Source organism: Cyprinus carpio, chromosome B5 (assembly GCF_018340385.1).
Source record: "Cyprinus carpio isolate SPL01 chromosome B5, ASM1834038v1, whole genome shotgun sequence".
NCBI lineage: Eukaryota > Metazoa > Chordata > Actinopteri > Cypriniformes > Cyprinidae > Cyprinus > Cyprinus carpio.
Window position 1 is genome coordinate 27,259,306 of NC_056601.1, and position 15,539 is coordinate 27,274,844.

Genomic DNA, 15,539 nt, shown 5'->3' on the forward strand with positions numbered 1-15,539 from the left:
GCAGCAGTCATATTTAAAGCAGTTTAAAGGGGTCCTATTATGCTCTTTTACAATGTCTTGATTTTGTTTTGGGGGTGTACTAGAACAGGCTCTCATACTAGGTTGGTCGAAAAACACATTATTTTTCACATATTTTACATTATTACAATACCTCTCTCCCCAGTCTGGCATGAATGGCTCGAATAGTTCCTGTATCAAATGAAGGCCTGCCTTCTGAAATACAAAATGTGCTGTGATTGGTTAGCTGGGCCAGTGTGTGTTGTGATTGGCACCACTCTGGGAGTGAAATGTCATGCCCCTTACCACTGCCGCCTGCAAGCTTCAGAGTAAATATTGCATCAAAATCATATCATTTGAGTGCGTTTTAAACCCGGATGATTATAACCACTCTAAGTTTGACTGCCTTGGGAAAGCTAGCATATCTCTGAAATAGTGATGATAACACTCGTTGCCTTCTCTAATGCAGCTCAACCAGGTCTCGTCCCATCCATCGATATTTGTGATATCACAAATCCCGGAAAATATGTGTTGTGGTCCAAACAAGTCGTTCATTGTAGTTTTTGAAAAGTGATTTCCGTTAAATAAAATATCTCCTTTTGAATTGGACTTAGAGCTTTGTAACTTTGCAGATCTTTTCTATGCTCAAACAGCAACATTACAGACTAACTTAAGTTAAAAAAGTGAAAAAGCCCCTTTAAATATGCAGTTTAAATTAATATACTGATAGATGTTCACTTGGATTTTTTCCCCATCAAGGTGAAATAACATAATACTCTGACATTTACAGTCGTATGGTAAAATGTATATTTTTATTTGTGTAGTTACATTCAAAATAACTACAAAATGTGATGCCTTTGAAAAATAAAGAGAACAATAGAATGTGAAGCTTTAGCACATCTCGGTCTCCTTGAGCATCTTTCTGGCGCATGCCACAAACATGAACCACATGTCTTTTAAAAGGTTTCAGTAGCTGTTTCCATCCACCTGTTTTAATGCGCATTTTAGAATATTGCATAAAAAAAAAAAAAAAAAAAACTTTTACATCAAAAAAATAAATAAATAAAATGAACGAATGATACACGGATAGTTTAGGTCTACATAATAAACATTCCTGCGTTACAACCAAAGGGTTAAAGCTTTGCTGGCTGGCATGATTAGCTCATGCTGTTAGATGCTGTAACTATCTGGCTACAAAATGCATTTATTTCCACCAAAGGCCATTCAAACGTTGCCAAGTATTCAGACTAAATACATAAGTCAATCTAAAAATTTGAATTTTTTTTTTTTTGGCCTGGAAAAAAACGATAGTCACTACTAGTGAAAGCTTGGCAGCATATGAATTGTTGTCAAGTCTTTTTCATTGGCTGTTGAATAGTCACACAAAGCCATAACACATTTATACAGCTTTACTTTTATACAGTATAAAATGTTGCTTACTTTAAGAGTTTTGTAACCGTTAACTAACAATAAAATTATTAAGCCATTTTAGTTACTGAAATAAATAGAACTAACTAAATAGGTTAGTTAAAGGGTTAAAGGGTTAGTTCACTCAAAAATGAAATTCTGTCATTAATTACTCACCCTCATGTCGTTCCAAACTAGGGTTGCACAGTTTACCGGTACTACGGTAGTATCGCGATACTAAGGGTTCAAAATACTATTTTTTTAAACGGTAGTATCGTCATTACGGTTCTACCGTAAGTACTGTTGTATGTGGCTTGTGGGGCAGTTGCTAAAACGTTCGAACACTTGTGTTGCAAATAAACAATTAAGCGTCTTTTTGTCTTCCTGTCGTCTTCTGCAATGCCCTTTAAGCGCGCAAAAAAACTGTGTAGAATTCACACCTTATATACCATATATGGTATTGTGTTTTTTTTTTCGACAAGCATCTGATTCAGTTCATTTCAATTTAATTTGCAATGGTCTGTTCCTGTGAATACAATGAATTTAAATACAATGTCTGACCGCGACAATCTCTTGAAAAAGAGCAACTCACGTAATGAAATATTGAACTACTTCGGATTTTTACCTGATGAGACTGGAAAACCTATTGATGATGGAAAACCAATCTGCCGTGAATGCCTACAGAGAATTCAAGCTAAAGGGGGAAACACCAGCAACCTCGTTAAGCATCTTCGGACACATCCCACATCTTTTGCAGAGTACACAAAGGTTAGTGGAACTTATTTACCTTAAATAATTTATCTTCATTTTTGACGATGACCTGTTAAACATTACAACAAGGTGTTGCATATTATTCACGCTATCTAGAGAGAGGGACTGAAAAGGTTTTTAAAATAAGCAGCTTAAACACTGCATTTTAAAATAACTTTATATAAAGTATGTATATATTTTTGTTGCTCTTTTGTCCACCTTCTGGATAAATGGTTTTCATTCTTTGCAACAATCTTCGCGATGAATATTTGTTTTGAATGGATCAGGTGAGTAAATTGTTAAATGAGCCATTCACGAAGTTTCATGTGAGTAATCACTTGCTTCATTCCTGAAGTGACCAGACGATTCTTTTGAATGGCTCTGTCAATAAATCATTAAGAACGACTGCCACCTACTGTCCCATTTAAAGGAAGTCCATAAAATAATATTGTTTTTCAACATTTCACATATTTGAATTTGGAATTTTAGATTTAAAACTTCATATATAAAATAAATACTCATTATTTATGCAGTTGTAATTGCAGCTTCTGTGCCAATTGTGCAGTTCTAAAATGTATTTTGCTTACACTGATTTAATTTGATTAATTAAAAAATGTCATATCACACTGTTTTTATTTTATTAAATGTACAGTACTAACATTCAACATAAATGTAAAAATTTTCTATATTCTATTGTATTGAAAAAAAATGAAATAGGCCATTGAATATATAATTTATTTTTTATATTCAAAATTTAAAAAATGTTTATGCATTTTTACAAACAAACAGAATTCAAGTAATTAATTTCATATTGTTTCTTATAGGTTTTTTTTTTTTTTTTTTCAGAATCAGAACCATGCTGCCCTAGCTGGTGCCCAAAGCCACACAGTTAACCCTGCCACCACCAAGTCACAGCCCACCATTGACAGCCTCTTTGAGAAATCCAAGAAATTCAATTGTTAATGCAGTGTTAATACTTGGTACACTAAGAAGAGTTTCAATTTGCATAACTTCATTACTGTGCAGATGGAGTACATGCATGACACATTTTAATTAGTTTCTTCATGACTGTTCTTGAGTTTTTCAAAGAGCCAGTTATTCATTCTCATTAAAAAAAAATATTCTGAGGACAATTTGGTCTGTTTTTATTTATATCTTAGTATTTCTGACATTTTGCTTCATTTTGTAGATCTGAATTTTGAATTAATACAATATGGCATGGTAACGCGATACTACTTGGTATCATGATACTTCAGCTGGTATAGTATCGTAACATTTGTTTATGGTATCGTGACAACCCTATTCCAAACCCATACCTGGGAACATTGCAGCTGCATTGATATCTACGGAGGGTCAGAGGCTTCTCAGATTTGATTAAAAATATCTTCATTTGTCTTCTGAAGATGAACGAAGGTTTGGAACGACATGAGGGCGAGTAATTTATGACAGAATTTTCATCAACCATTTAAAGAACTAAAATCACTAAAACTGGGAAAAAGATAAACAGAAAAAAAAAACATTTAATAATGATAGTGATTAAAAAATAAATAAAATGAGATCTGAAAATATTAAAATAAAAGTTAATTTACATCACCAAATACTATAATAGTAATTTAAAAAAATTAAGTTGTTCAGTTTAATATATAGTCATCTGATCATGATTTTTTGATTTGATATGCCAATACATGAGTGGATTTAAAAGTGCATATTAATTGCGATTATTGAAAATATTAAAGTATAAGAAAGACCTGTCTATTTTTATCATCATCACAGAATGGAAACCCTCTGCATTCACACATTATTTCCCTATTTCCCTGCACGCCATGTGTCATCACTTGTTCCAGACCAGTTGACAACAGGGTGTTCTTCTGTGTGTGGATGAGAGTCTGGCCAGCAGCCAATGAGCCGTGTATACTTGTCAGCTCAAGAGAAATCTCAAAGATGCACATGATGGGAACTACCTCAGGACATTATAACCACTTTAACTACAACAAAAACATGGAACACCCACTGTTACTATAAAAGATGATAATTACTGCTGTGTGGCATTACAACAGCTACAACAAAATGCATGAAACAAGGAAACAACTGAGGAAAACAATGCTTATTCTGCCAATTCCACCACATTAAAAGCATTCACAAATACTACTGTTATTGTACCATCACAACAGCCCAGTCAACACACTGCCAACAAGTGAAAATTAGGAATTACCAGAGACCTGTCTCTTTTATACCGCTTACAGACAGACTAACTAATATAGCTGAACTCACTGTATATTAAAAAAAAACGCATTTATTTATATAGCACTTTATATAATAATATCAATTATTTCAAAGCAGCTTCACAGTAATAAACAGGAAAATATTAGATGTTGCAAAGTCCATCAGTTATGAAACAACTTTACAGGGGACAATTGTGTCACTATTCAGCACAAGTCAGATAATATAGCATTTTCTGAACAATGAAATGTCTTAAGCCAATTATTTTGGGGTGAATTTCATGAAGGAGACTCCGCTCACCTTTTATTTCAATAGAATTTGATATGCAATGCTCTTACAAACAAAATTACATACAAGAACTGGGAAAAATCTATTTGTAATGAAATTTGTTAAAATGTTCTCACCCTAAGTCCATTGAAGATATAAATGAGTCTGTTACTTCATCAGAACAGATATCACACTATATCATCACTCACTGTACTCAAAACCGACCTGGCCTGATGATTCACAACATGGCATTTTTGATATTGATCTGAATTGAACCAAAACTCAAACTGACTTGAGCTAAATAATGACACCAATGTGAGTTTCCATAATTGATTCTGCTATTTTTCTGTTTATCTCTGTGAAGCTGCTTTGGTACAATCTGTGTTATAAAAAAAGGGCTATGGAAAGGTGACTTGACTTTCCAAAACCTTCACCCACTCTGCTGGAATAAGCTGCCAACCTCCACCCGAACTGCTGAGAATTTCAAATCTTTCAAATTTGAAGAATTTTAAAAGAAGTAGAGACACACCTCCTCCACAAGCACTTAACCACCCTACAAACTTAAACCAATGTACTTATTACACAAAGACAAATTTTACTCTCTGCATTTCTCCTCTTCTCCAGCTTGCTTCCTAATTTAGTTGTCTAATAAACCTGCTATTGTGTATTACACATTTTGTTGGCTCTTTGTCAAATTGGTTTTACTCCTCATTTGTGACTCGCTTTGGATAAAAATGTCTGCTGATTTACAGACAAAAGTATTGGGATATTGCACCAACAGTTTAATGTCATTGCTAAATACATAGATATTAATATGGAGTTAGTCCCGCATTTGCAACAGCTCCCACTCAACTGGAAAGGCTTTCCACAACATTTTGGAGTGTTTCTGTGGGAATATTTATTAGGGCTGTGCGATTAATCGAAATCGTAATAAAATCACGATTTGAGTGTGCGCGATTTCTAAATCGCTTTATAGCAAGATTTTCCGCGGGCCCGACCTCCCGCAGTATGCTATCCGATCCAATCAGAATGCAGCGCACCTAAGTGGAGCGCGAGAACAGAACAGACTGGGCATATGCCTAACTCCAAGTTCACACACTCTGTTTGTGATGCGTATTTTTTCCGAGCCCATGTTAATGGATCAAAACGTTCACACTGCACGCGGTAAAAGATGTGAACAGAAAAGGTTAGAAATCGAAAGGTGCGAAAAGAATGAATATCTAGCGCATGAGCATAGAGAGAGTTGTGAGTGCACAGGACACAGTTGTTAGCGAGAGGAGACATGTCTAAATTACGCGCACTCTCTCCGGACGAGAGCAGCGTGTATCTGAGCAGGCGCATCTGGTTTTGTGACAAAGCAAAGGAAATCTGCGTGCGAGCAGAGAGATTCGTGCTCGCGCATTATTTTAATGTGCTTTTGCGTTACAATCAGTGTTGGAGAAAGTTACTTTTAAAAGTAATGCCTTACAATATTGCGTTACTCCCTAAAAAAGTAACTAAATACGTTACTTAGTTACTTTTTATGGAAAGTAATGTGTTACATTACTTTTGCGTTACTTTCACGTTATTTTTTAAATATGAGCAGGGCTTGATTGTTGGCTTGATTATAAGAAGTTCTATTTATAGCAAATGTAAAAGCCCTTTCACACCAAAAAGTGTAATGAATAAACCTCAGGCTGAAGGAAAAGTAAATTCACGTCTGTACAGTAGAATAAAAAAAAAACAATGAAGCACAACTGTTAGTTTATCTAAAGTCATTTTTGCTTATTAGTATGGTTGAACTGGATCATTAAAGGTCAGCAGCAAAGACACTGTTAATAAAATGGGAATAGATACATTTGTGTTATTTAATATATTTAGTTATTGCAGGTTTGCGTCATATTCTGAGTTTGCATTTCACTGTTTTGATTAATTTTGATGAATACTAAATCTGTTTTGTTTTTAGTTTTTTGTGAGTGGGATGAATTAATGCACATTCACATTTAGTCTAGAACTACAGTAACATCATGTTCACACAGTGGACACAACGCCTCCATACTTCCGATTTCTCCCAATATGGGAACAGGAGGCTTGTCGGTCAAAAAATGGGAATACAAAGTAACTGGCGTTACTTTTTTGAAAAAAGTAACTCCGATATTTTCTTGTAAATTAAAAAGTAATGTGTTACTTTACTAGTTACTTGAAAAAAGTAATCTGATTACGTAACTCGCGTTACTTGTAATGCAATAACACTGGTTACAATAATGCGCTCTCGCTCCTGCTTCTGAACCGCATACACATCCTGTATACGCACTGCTGACGGAGTACGTGTGAACCTTGGGCAATAAATATATTTCAGCACCTGAGGCACCGCTACAATGAGCTCTATGACCAATGAATGGCAAAAAAAAAAAAAAGCCCTGGACACAGGTTTTATTTTATTTATTTATTTTTGCCATATGTCTAGACATTTTGTTTGAAATCTTTACTTAGTGATTATTTTGACTTATGTCTGTTCTAGAGACATGTTACAACTTTTTGATAAAGCTCTCATTGGTTTTCTTTTGGAAATATGTTTTAAATTTATACTGAATGCATTTATGAATGTAAAGCATGTCTGTGTGTGTCAAAATCGTGATTAAAATCGAAATCACAAAATTGATCAAAAAATCTTGTTTTTTTTTGTCCATATCGCACAGCCCTAAAAGTAAAGCAGGGATCCTCAAATCTGGCCCACGAGATCCACTTTCCTGCAGAGTTTAGCTCTAACCCTAAACAATCACACCTGAGCATGCTAATCAATGTCTTCAGGGTCATTAGAAAAATCACAGGTAAGCGAGTTTAATCAGGGTTGGAGCTAAACTCTGCAGCATATTGGCTCTCCAGGGCAAGATTTGAGGAACCCTGCAGAAGAGCATTTGTGAGTTCAGGCACTGATATTGGATGAGAAGGCCTGGCTCGCAATCTCCACTCGGGCAGCAGTCTAAAGCAGCTGATTTAATCACCAAACATGCAAAAGTATTACTTCAAGAGTGAACAAAGTGGCATAGATGAGTTTGAAGTTCTACGATTAAAACAGAGCAAACAGAAGGAGAACGCACAATCCAAATTATAGCTCTCTAAATGAAGCAATGGCCTACTTTATTAGAGCCACAGAAAGGCATCTTTCACTAAAAGAAATGCACAATACCCAATTTTACAGCCTAGGGTGAAGTCATTATGTACATTAACAACAATTTTAATGAAATTTAATGGAAAACTATGTGAATGGTGCTTTGTGGCGAGGCAGGATTTTCTGTCGGCTGCCTAAATCCGCATCTGAATTCTGCTGCTCTGTGTAGATTGTAGATATGTGTAGATTGAGATGGATGGATGGATGATTTCCATCTCTAAAGGCCAGTGGACTCTTCTCAGCTGCTCCAATGGTCGCAACCCAGAGAACTATCGAGATGGATTTTTTGCCAATAGTTCTGACAATCAATTATCATATCAGTGCCAATTATTCTGCAAAACAGAAATATCGGTCGACCTCTAATGGCCTTACTTTGTGCCTGGGTCACAGTCATGCTGGAACAGAAAACTGCCTTCCTCACACTGTTCCCACAAATTTGAAAGCATAGCATTGTCCACAACATCTTGTCTTGCTGAAGCAATAAGATTTCTCTCCACTGGATGTGAGAGGCCTAGCCTGACCCATGAAGAATATCCTATACCACTATACCTCTTCCACCCTCCTCAACTCATCCCTCCACAGAACAGGTTACTACTGCTCCAGCGTCCAGTGGTTGGGGTGCTTTCCTCCACTTCATCCAACGCTTGCCATTGTACTTGCTGATACAAGGCATGCATGCAGCTGCTCAGCCATGGAAACCTATTCGCTATTCCATGAAGCTCCAGCCACACAGTCTTTATGCTGGTAGTTTGAAATCAGCAGAGAGTTGATGACTTTTATGCACCATAAGGATTTGAACTTGGTGCAAAATACAAAGTGCATGACTAGGTGCTTCATATTATAAACCAGTGACAATGGGTCTGAACGTAACACCTGAATTCAATTATTAAGAGGTGTGTCCCAATACTTTTGTTCATCTAGTGTAGGTGTAAAAGCTTTTCAGGTTTTGGAACAGAACAATGATCTGATTTTAAAAATCAAACCAAATTACAATAATATAAAAATGTTAATATTGTTAATATACTGTAATATGCACCTTACAACATATTTTTACCCACACTTGTTTTCTGTTGGGTTAGTATAACTGCACATGCATGTTAGCCATTGTAAACACATTCCAGTGTATTTCAGGCATCAGCAGCTTGGTATGAAGGGACAGTATGGGCTAGTCAGCAATGCACCCTGAGGGGTTTTGTGTGTATATATATGTGTGTGTATCTCCCGCTGTATGTAAAAGTTTGAATATACATTTGTTGATACTGTACTCAAGGTGAAAAAAGTTTACACAAAACAGAAAGAGTGGAGGTAAACACTCAAGTAAAATTAGTATGTGAACCACGTAGAGACTGTGATTTCTGGATATCGTTCTGAACACATATCCAGCACTCAAAGATTTGCATTACAATCAGGTTACAGGAACAGAGCTACACCCTTTAGCTCAGACAACACAAACACACACTCTAACACTGTGACACAGCCCGCATTACACTCATAGTCTACATTACACACATATTACTGGCTTATGCAACCGCAGCAGGTGACTGGGCGTCTCTTTCAGCCAAGCAGTACATCTAAAGTTTCACACTCCTGACTCATACACTGAAATGAGATTACATACTGCAGACTGTGCCATACTTTTATTTGTCTGCTTACATGTGTGCAGAAAAATATTAACTTTTTATTTGCCTACAATAATAATAATAATAATAATAATAATAATAATAATAATAATAATATGTATCGCAACCCCTGTATCGTGATACTTATCGTATCACCAGATTCTTGGCAATACACAGCCCTACTTGTCATAGCATAACTATTTGGTGTTTTAAACCACGCAGGTGCGCGAGAGAGAGCCTATAGAATCACCAATAATAGAAAAAATATACTTTCAAACAGACTGATAAACTAACGTTAAATATAAAAATACTATATTTAAAACAGCTAGTTCATGATTCGCCGCATCTGCGCACGGAAGTTATCAGTCTAAATGTTCTGCAAAATCAGTCAACGGTGAAAATCAATAGTTTCATTTAAAGTCCAACAGTTTAACACTAATATTGGACATAAACGAACATGTTAAATATAAAGTATTCAAAACAGGTAAGTTCATATATTTGGAGTAAAGTTAAATTGAACGGATGCATCATTCATACAGCCCTCCAGACCGCGCGCCCCATGACGAGTCCGACACAACCCCAACAGAAACAAATGAGATGCATTCTAAAATAACTGTGGCATTAAACTCAGTTAGTGAGGGCTCATTTAAAATATTGCACATATATAGGCCGTTCAGATTACTTGTTAAAGTCCAATGAAATACCTTATATCTGCAGACGATGTACGTCTGTTTGTGGATGGAGACTTCTTCACCGGCTACAGGCTCTAATCCTCATTTGCACGCGTGTGTGTGAAATGCGGTGCTGAAGTGAAATAACTGGGCAGTTTAATAATTGTTATCATTATTATAATTTTATACATTAATAGGAGAATGAGCCTAATATCGTCTTGACTATCGACAAAGACATCTGCTATCGTCGCTATCTCTGACTATCATCGATACACGATACAATCGTCTATCGGCACAACCCTAATTTGCATGATGAAATGTATTACATCATAAAGTAAAGTTTCTAACAACATTATGGGGTTTTCATGAGACAAAGCAAGCCTTATTTGTTTGGTCATATGATTTCAACATGCCTGCCCCATGATAAGTGACCTGCTGTGATATTGTCAGTAAAGTATTTTGTAATGAAAGCAGCAAAAATGTGATCCTGGACCAAAAAAACATTCATAACAATGTAGCACGGGTATATTTGTAGCAATAGCCAACAATACATTGTATGGGTCAAAATTATCGATTTTACTTTTATGCCAAAAATCATTAGAATATTAAGAAAAGTCCATGTTCCATAAAGGTTTTTTTTTTAATATCCTACCGTAAATATATATATATAAAAATTTTGATTAGTAATATGCATTGCTAAGGACTTAATTTGGACAAGTCTAAAGGCAATTTTCTCAATATGTAGAATTTTTTTTTTTGCACCCTCAGATTCCAGATTTTCCAGTAACTGTATCTCACCCAAATATTTCGTATCCTAACAAACCATACATCAATGGTCAACTTATTTATAGCTTGATAGCTTTCAGATGATGCATAAATCTTAATTTCACAAAATTTACCCTAATGACTAGTTTTTCACTATACTGGTAAATGAACATTATTGCTTTCAAAAACTCAAATTATTGTTTTGTTGTAAAATCAATAAAAATCAATCCTTGAAAAGGGACTCCTTACTTTAAAAAAACTCCTGTCAAAATAAAGGGCTTCCTGCTACCAGGCCTACACGCTCTTTTATGCCCTTTTACTCACTTTCTCTTTCCACTCTAACAATGCATTTCTGTAACGTTTGGAACTTTAATGTTGGTCACATTTTAGCAATAAGGAGTGGAATCTGGAGCACAGCACAATGCACAGCTGCTCACACAAATAGCCGCTCAGAGCTCGATACTGATAAAAGAGAAACGCTGATCAATTCTGAAGTTTGTTTTTATCCATTTAAAGTGGTTGTTCATCCAATCATGAAACTTCTGTCATCTACTCACCCCTTTCTCACGTAAAACACATGCTGCAAGAAAGAAAGTGATTGGAGACTAGGAATGTCATGCTCTAAAAAGTCTATTTGACGTTCAAGTTACAATACAGCTGTTCCTGAAGTCTTTGTGTAAGAAACAGTATTTACTTAAAGTCTTTTGCCTCTGTTCCAGATTTCAAATTTACTTCCATTTTCAGATGTATTCAAATGTACTTCATGAAGACACACTGCACCATAGGTCCCCTAATTATCCTGAACAGCTCTTGTTTTCATGTCACTCGACCTTTTGTGACACAGCTAATTTGAATGGAACTTTGAATGAGGTTTAACAGATACAGCAGAGAGAAAGATTTTCAGAGAATAGGCTACTGATTTTGTCTGCCCCTCACACTTCAGGCATTTACTTTAGCACTAAGTCATATCTCCCTTTGTCAAACTGACATAATGATATGAGATTGAGTAAATGATGTATTTGTTAGGGTAAACTATTACTCTAAGTAGGGCTGTTCAATTAAAGCTGCAGTCCATAAGTTTTGTCTCTCTGTTTGAAACCTGCAATTGCAGTTATTTGCGAAATTATCTTCTTTTCGTGGGTTGTCCACCAGCATGGCTCCAGCGCAGATGAATCTAATGTTTTGAGGAGTATGTGTGGCAGTCAGTCACTGCACAGGTGTGGATACCGTACTTCGTAATCACAGATTCTAGCCTACATCTTGGAATTTAAGAATTTTCATGGATATTGTCATCTGAACAATAAGTAACAAGTCTGCCACTTTTGTTCTGACCAACTGAGGAAAATAAGCATTAGGCCTACAATAAATCACGCTACCAATGGTTAATAAATCTTATGATCGGTTAGCTCATATCACATCAAACCATGCAATTTTTTTATTATTATTATACTTTGTTCACAAATTGTTCATGTTAACAACATCAGCATCGCGTGACTACGTGTATGTAGTGTGTAGATTTCAATTTCTGTAATCCAATGCACATTTAAAACTGGAATATAATCTAATTTCAGTCACATGTGTTTCATTAACATAATCCTTTCTGGATTAGAATTCGCCATCATAATAACATGTTTAATTATTTCAGCTACTGTCAGAAAAGGCTATAAATGATCCTGCAGCATCCTTGCATGCAATATAGCAAACTAGCCGGGACAACTTCTTTATGCTTAGACACATGGCGTTATGACGCAGCGGCATGCTCGAATTTCCCACGAATTTCTACCACTCAAATTACAAAGCATTTACCATGAATCAGGCTAAAGTAAGGTGATTGTTTTGAACACTGGCTGGTTATGTACTTGCTCTTGCTTTTACTTGTATTTTGATTTAACCGAAATAAATGCAAAATCACAAAACAGTTTAATGTGATTATTACATCGCAAAAGCTATGATTTAATTAAACATTGAACATTTTCTTGCCTTTCACTGTTGCTGTCAGGAACTATTTATAGCAGAAGGACAGCATTTTACAAACTTGCTTCAAAAAAAAGTTACATTTCAATACATACATTTTTGGTTTTAATATTTTTTATTGTGTGGTAACCATTTTATAAAAGCAATAAGGTACCCAAGGCCATGCTGTATCATGAATAAATCACGTAAACAATTTTTTTTTTTTCCACAGTGGAACATTACAATGATAATATTTATTATCTTGATTAATAGTTTAATTTATTAGTAATAATAACAATAACAATAATAATCAATATTTATTATTAAATAATCATATTTAAATAATCAATCACAACATTTAGCCAAACTGTGCAGACTACAAACAAACACATCGAACCAAAATCATAATCTTTATATGAGAGAGGAAAAAAAAAAAAAAAATTTACTTAGATCTAGACTAAACTATGCCACATTACAGACTGAACAACTCGTATAATTGCCTTTTGGCCAGATTCTGTTTGAACATGAGCCTTGTGAGACAAATAATAAAACAGAGAGAGAGACTGACAGCTAAAATGAGAAAGACAGAGACAGCATACCTTTCGGAGCCTGTGGAATGTTGGTCTGTCATTAAGTGTGTGTGTGTGTCTCGTGTCTTGTAATAAAGTCCCTAAAGACAAGCAGTTGCAGTGCAGAATAAAGTCATGCAAACACAGTTGTCAATTAAAGTGCCAGAGATAAGGCTGAGAGTTCAAATAGATCATCTAGCAAGCCAGACATAACATGTTACAAACAGGTAATAAAAAAGAGAGAAAAATACACAAAACAAAAATATATTCAAAGTTAAATAAAGTGTATCAATACACCTGAAACGGGAACTGAGATTAGAAAATATTATTTCCCTCTTGTAACCTCAGCGATGTCATGGCCACAGTCATGAAAACAATCCTTCCTTGCAGAAAGCGCTGTGGTGGTAGGTAACATGGTACAGAGATATCATGGTATACCAGATTTCTGAATATTACAACTCTATTTACATGGCACTTCAAGGAATAGCATGTATCAAAAACAATAGCATAACTATGGTGGAAGTCCAGAAACAATGTTATTACTATGATATCATGTCCACAACACAAAGGTAATACCATTTTCTGTACACTGTCAAATCAATCAAACAGTGCTGGGAGGCAAAAGCATGAATCAAACTAATTCATGTTCTCCAGACAACTGAAGCAGGTTTATTTCTGAATACAGGAAGCCACATATCATCTGACTTAATTCAGAGAAAATTCTCTTATATGGCTCCAATATAATGTCAAACATAAACTAGATATTTTATAAAACAGCTCACAATTCAACTATGACGACCCCTTAAATGATTAAACGTCCATGTAGGATATTAAAATGAATCAAAAGCTTGAGTAAGAAAAATCCTATAGGAATTTCCTCTTATCCATTAAGATCGTATTCAAAAATGAGTCATGTACACATTCCTTTACACATTTTTTGACAAAGTGAAACTGGCTTAAAACGGAGCTGTGTTCCCAACTAGTTAAAATGGCCATGAACAGTCACAAAGGGTTTCTAAATATACAGGTTTCTGTTAGGTAACAACAGAATGATTTCAAATCAGCTGTCAAAATATCTTGAAGGGATGCTGATTGTCTGACATAAGCTTATTTAGAACTAATTTCTATGGAATCTTACTGGATAAAAAAAAAAAAATCTTACTGGTTACACTTAAATTTTGAACAACAAACTGAAAAAAATGAAAGAAAAAATAGGATTATCAGTGTACTAGTAGGATCTTATTAGAAGTGACCCATTACGATTTGTTCTATTTTAGGATAATGATTTAATTGTCATTCCTTTAAGATGTTTTGATAACTAACGTTATATTCTTATTCACAGTGATTAAATGTGTACGTGGGGTTGAAGTAACGTTAGAGGGATTTGTTCCACTTACTAGTTCTGGATAGTTGGTTATTCCAGTCACCAATTCGTAAAATTAAATCCAGTGGGAGTTTCAGAAGAAAACTGGTTTATTTTAAATCCGTTTCCTGTGTTCTTTTCCCTGATGAAAGAGCGGCTCGTGTTTCCCCACCTGCTGGATCACACGACGACCAACAGCAGGAAAAGTTGGGTGGAAGTTTTTCCGTTCACTGGAATTCGCACGCACAAAACCCAAATACAACAAACGCGTCAAAAACGAGCAGAAAGTTCATTCTTCGTTTTTCTTCCCTGCGCTGAAAAGTTGTTTGTCATACACTCACACACATAAACGTGATCCGCATGCGTCCATTTCACTTGTGGCTATCCCAAATCACCGCACTTCAAACAGAAAACGCGTTAAAGCCAGGAGATGCGTTCTCGTCAAACAAAACTAACACTATTGTGAATGATAACAAAGGTAGTTTTCACTCCTCAGAACACTGACAGATCTTACTGAATGAAGACGGGCGAATTAAAAAGTCGCCGGTAACGTTATGTGAAAGTTTTGTCCCCTGCCGTCACTCTTCCCAAAGACCAGAGCATGACGTCAGCAGACTTACAGAGCAGTTAAAAGTCCTGTTCATCCGCTACAGCTTTCTTTCTAAATAGATAAATAATAAATAAATATTTTGCTCATGATGATTTTATTAACAAAATAGTTATAAAATAGCAAAACGGATCAGTTATATAAGATCATTTAATTTATATCGTAACTTGGTTGAAAAGGCTTCACGTATACACTGAAAT

At 35.4% G+C, this 15,539-nt stretch overlaps 1 protein-coding gene across 2 annotated transcripts in view; it reads right to left on the bottom strand.

The window, feature by feature from the left end:
• kif1c (kinesin family member 1C) overlaps positions 1-15,356 on the bottom strand; it is a 51,990-nt gene extending 36,634 nt beyond the window's left edge. Inside the window, exons 1-2 of one of the 2 annotated variants that reach the window (XM_042725115.1) lie at positions 15,074-15,356; positions 14,767-14,962 (exon numbers count right to left, since the gene is read on the bottom strand). The gene's annotated coding sequence lies outside the window, so the exon portion shown is untranslated. Of the gene's footprint in view, positions 1-14,766 lie in introns of both variants that reach the window. The other variant, XM_042725114.1, reaches the window with a different exon arrangement.
• Positions 15,357-15,539: the final 183 nt, after the last annotated feature.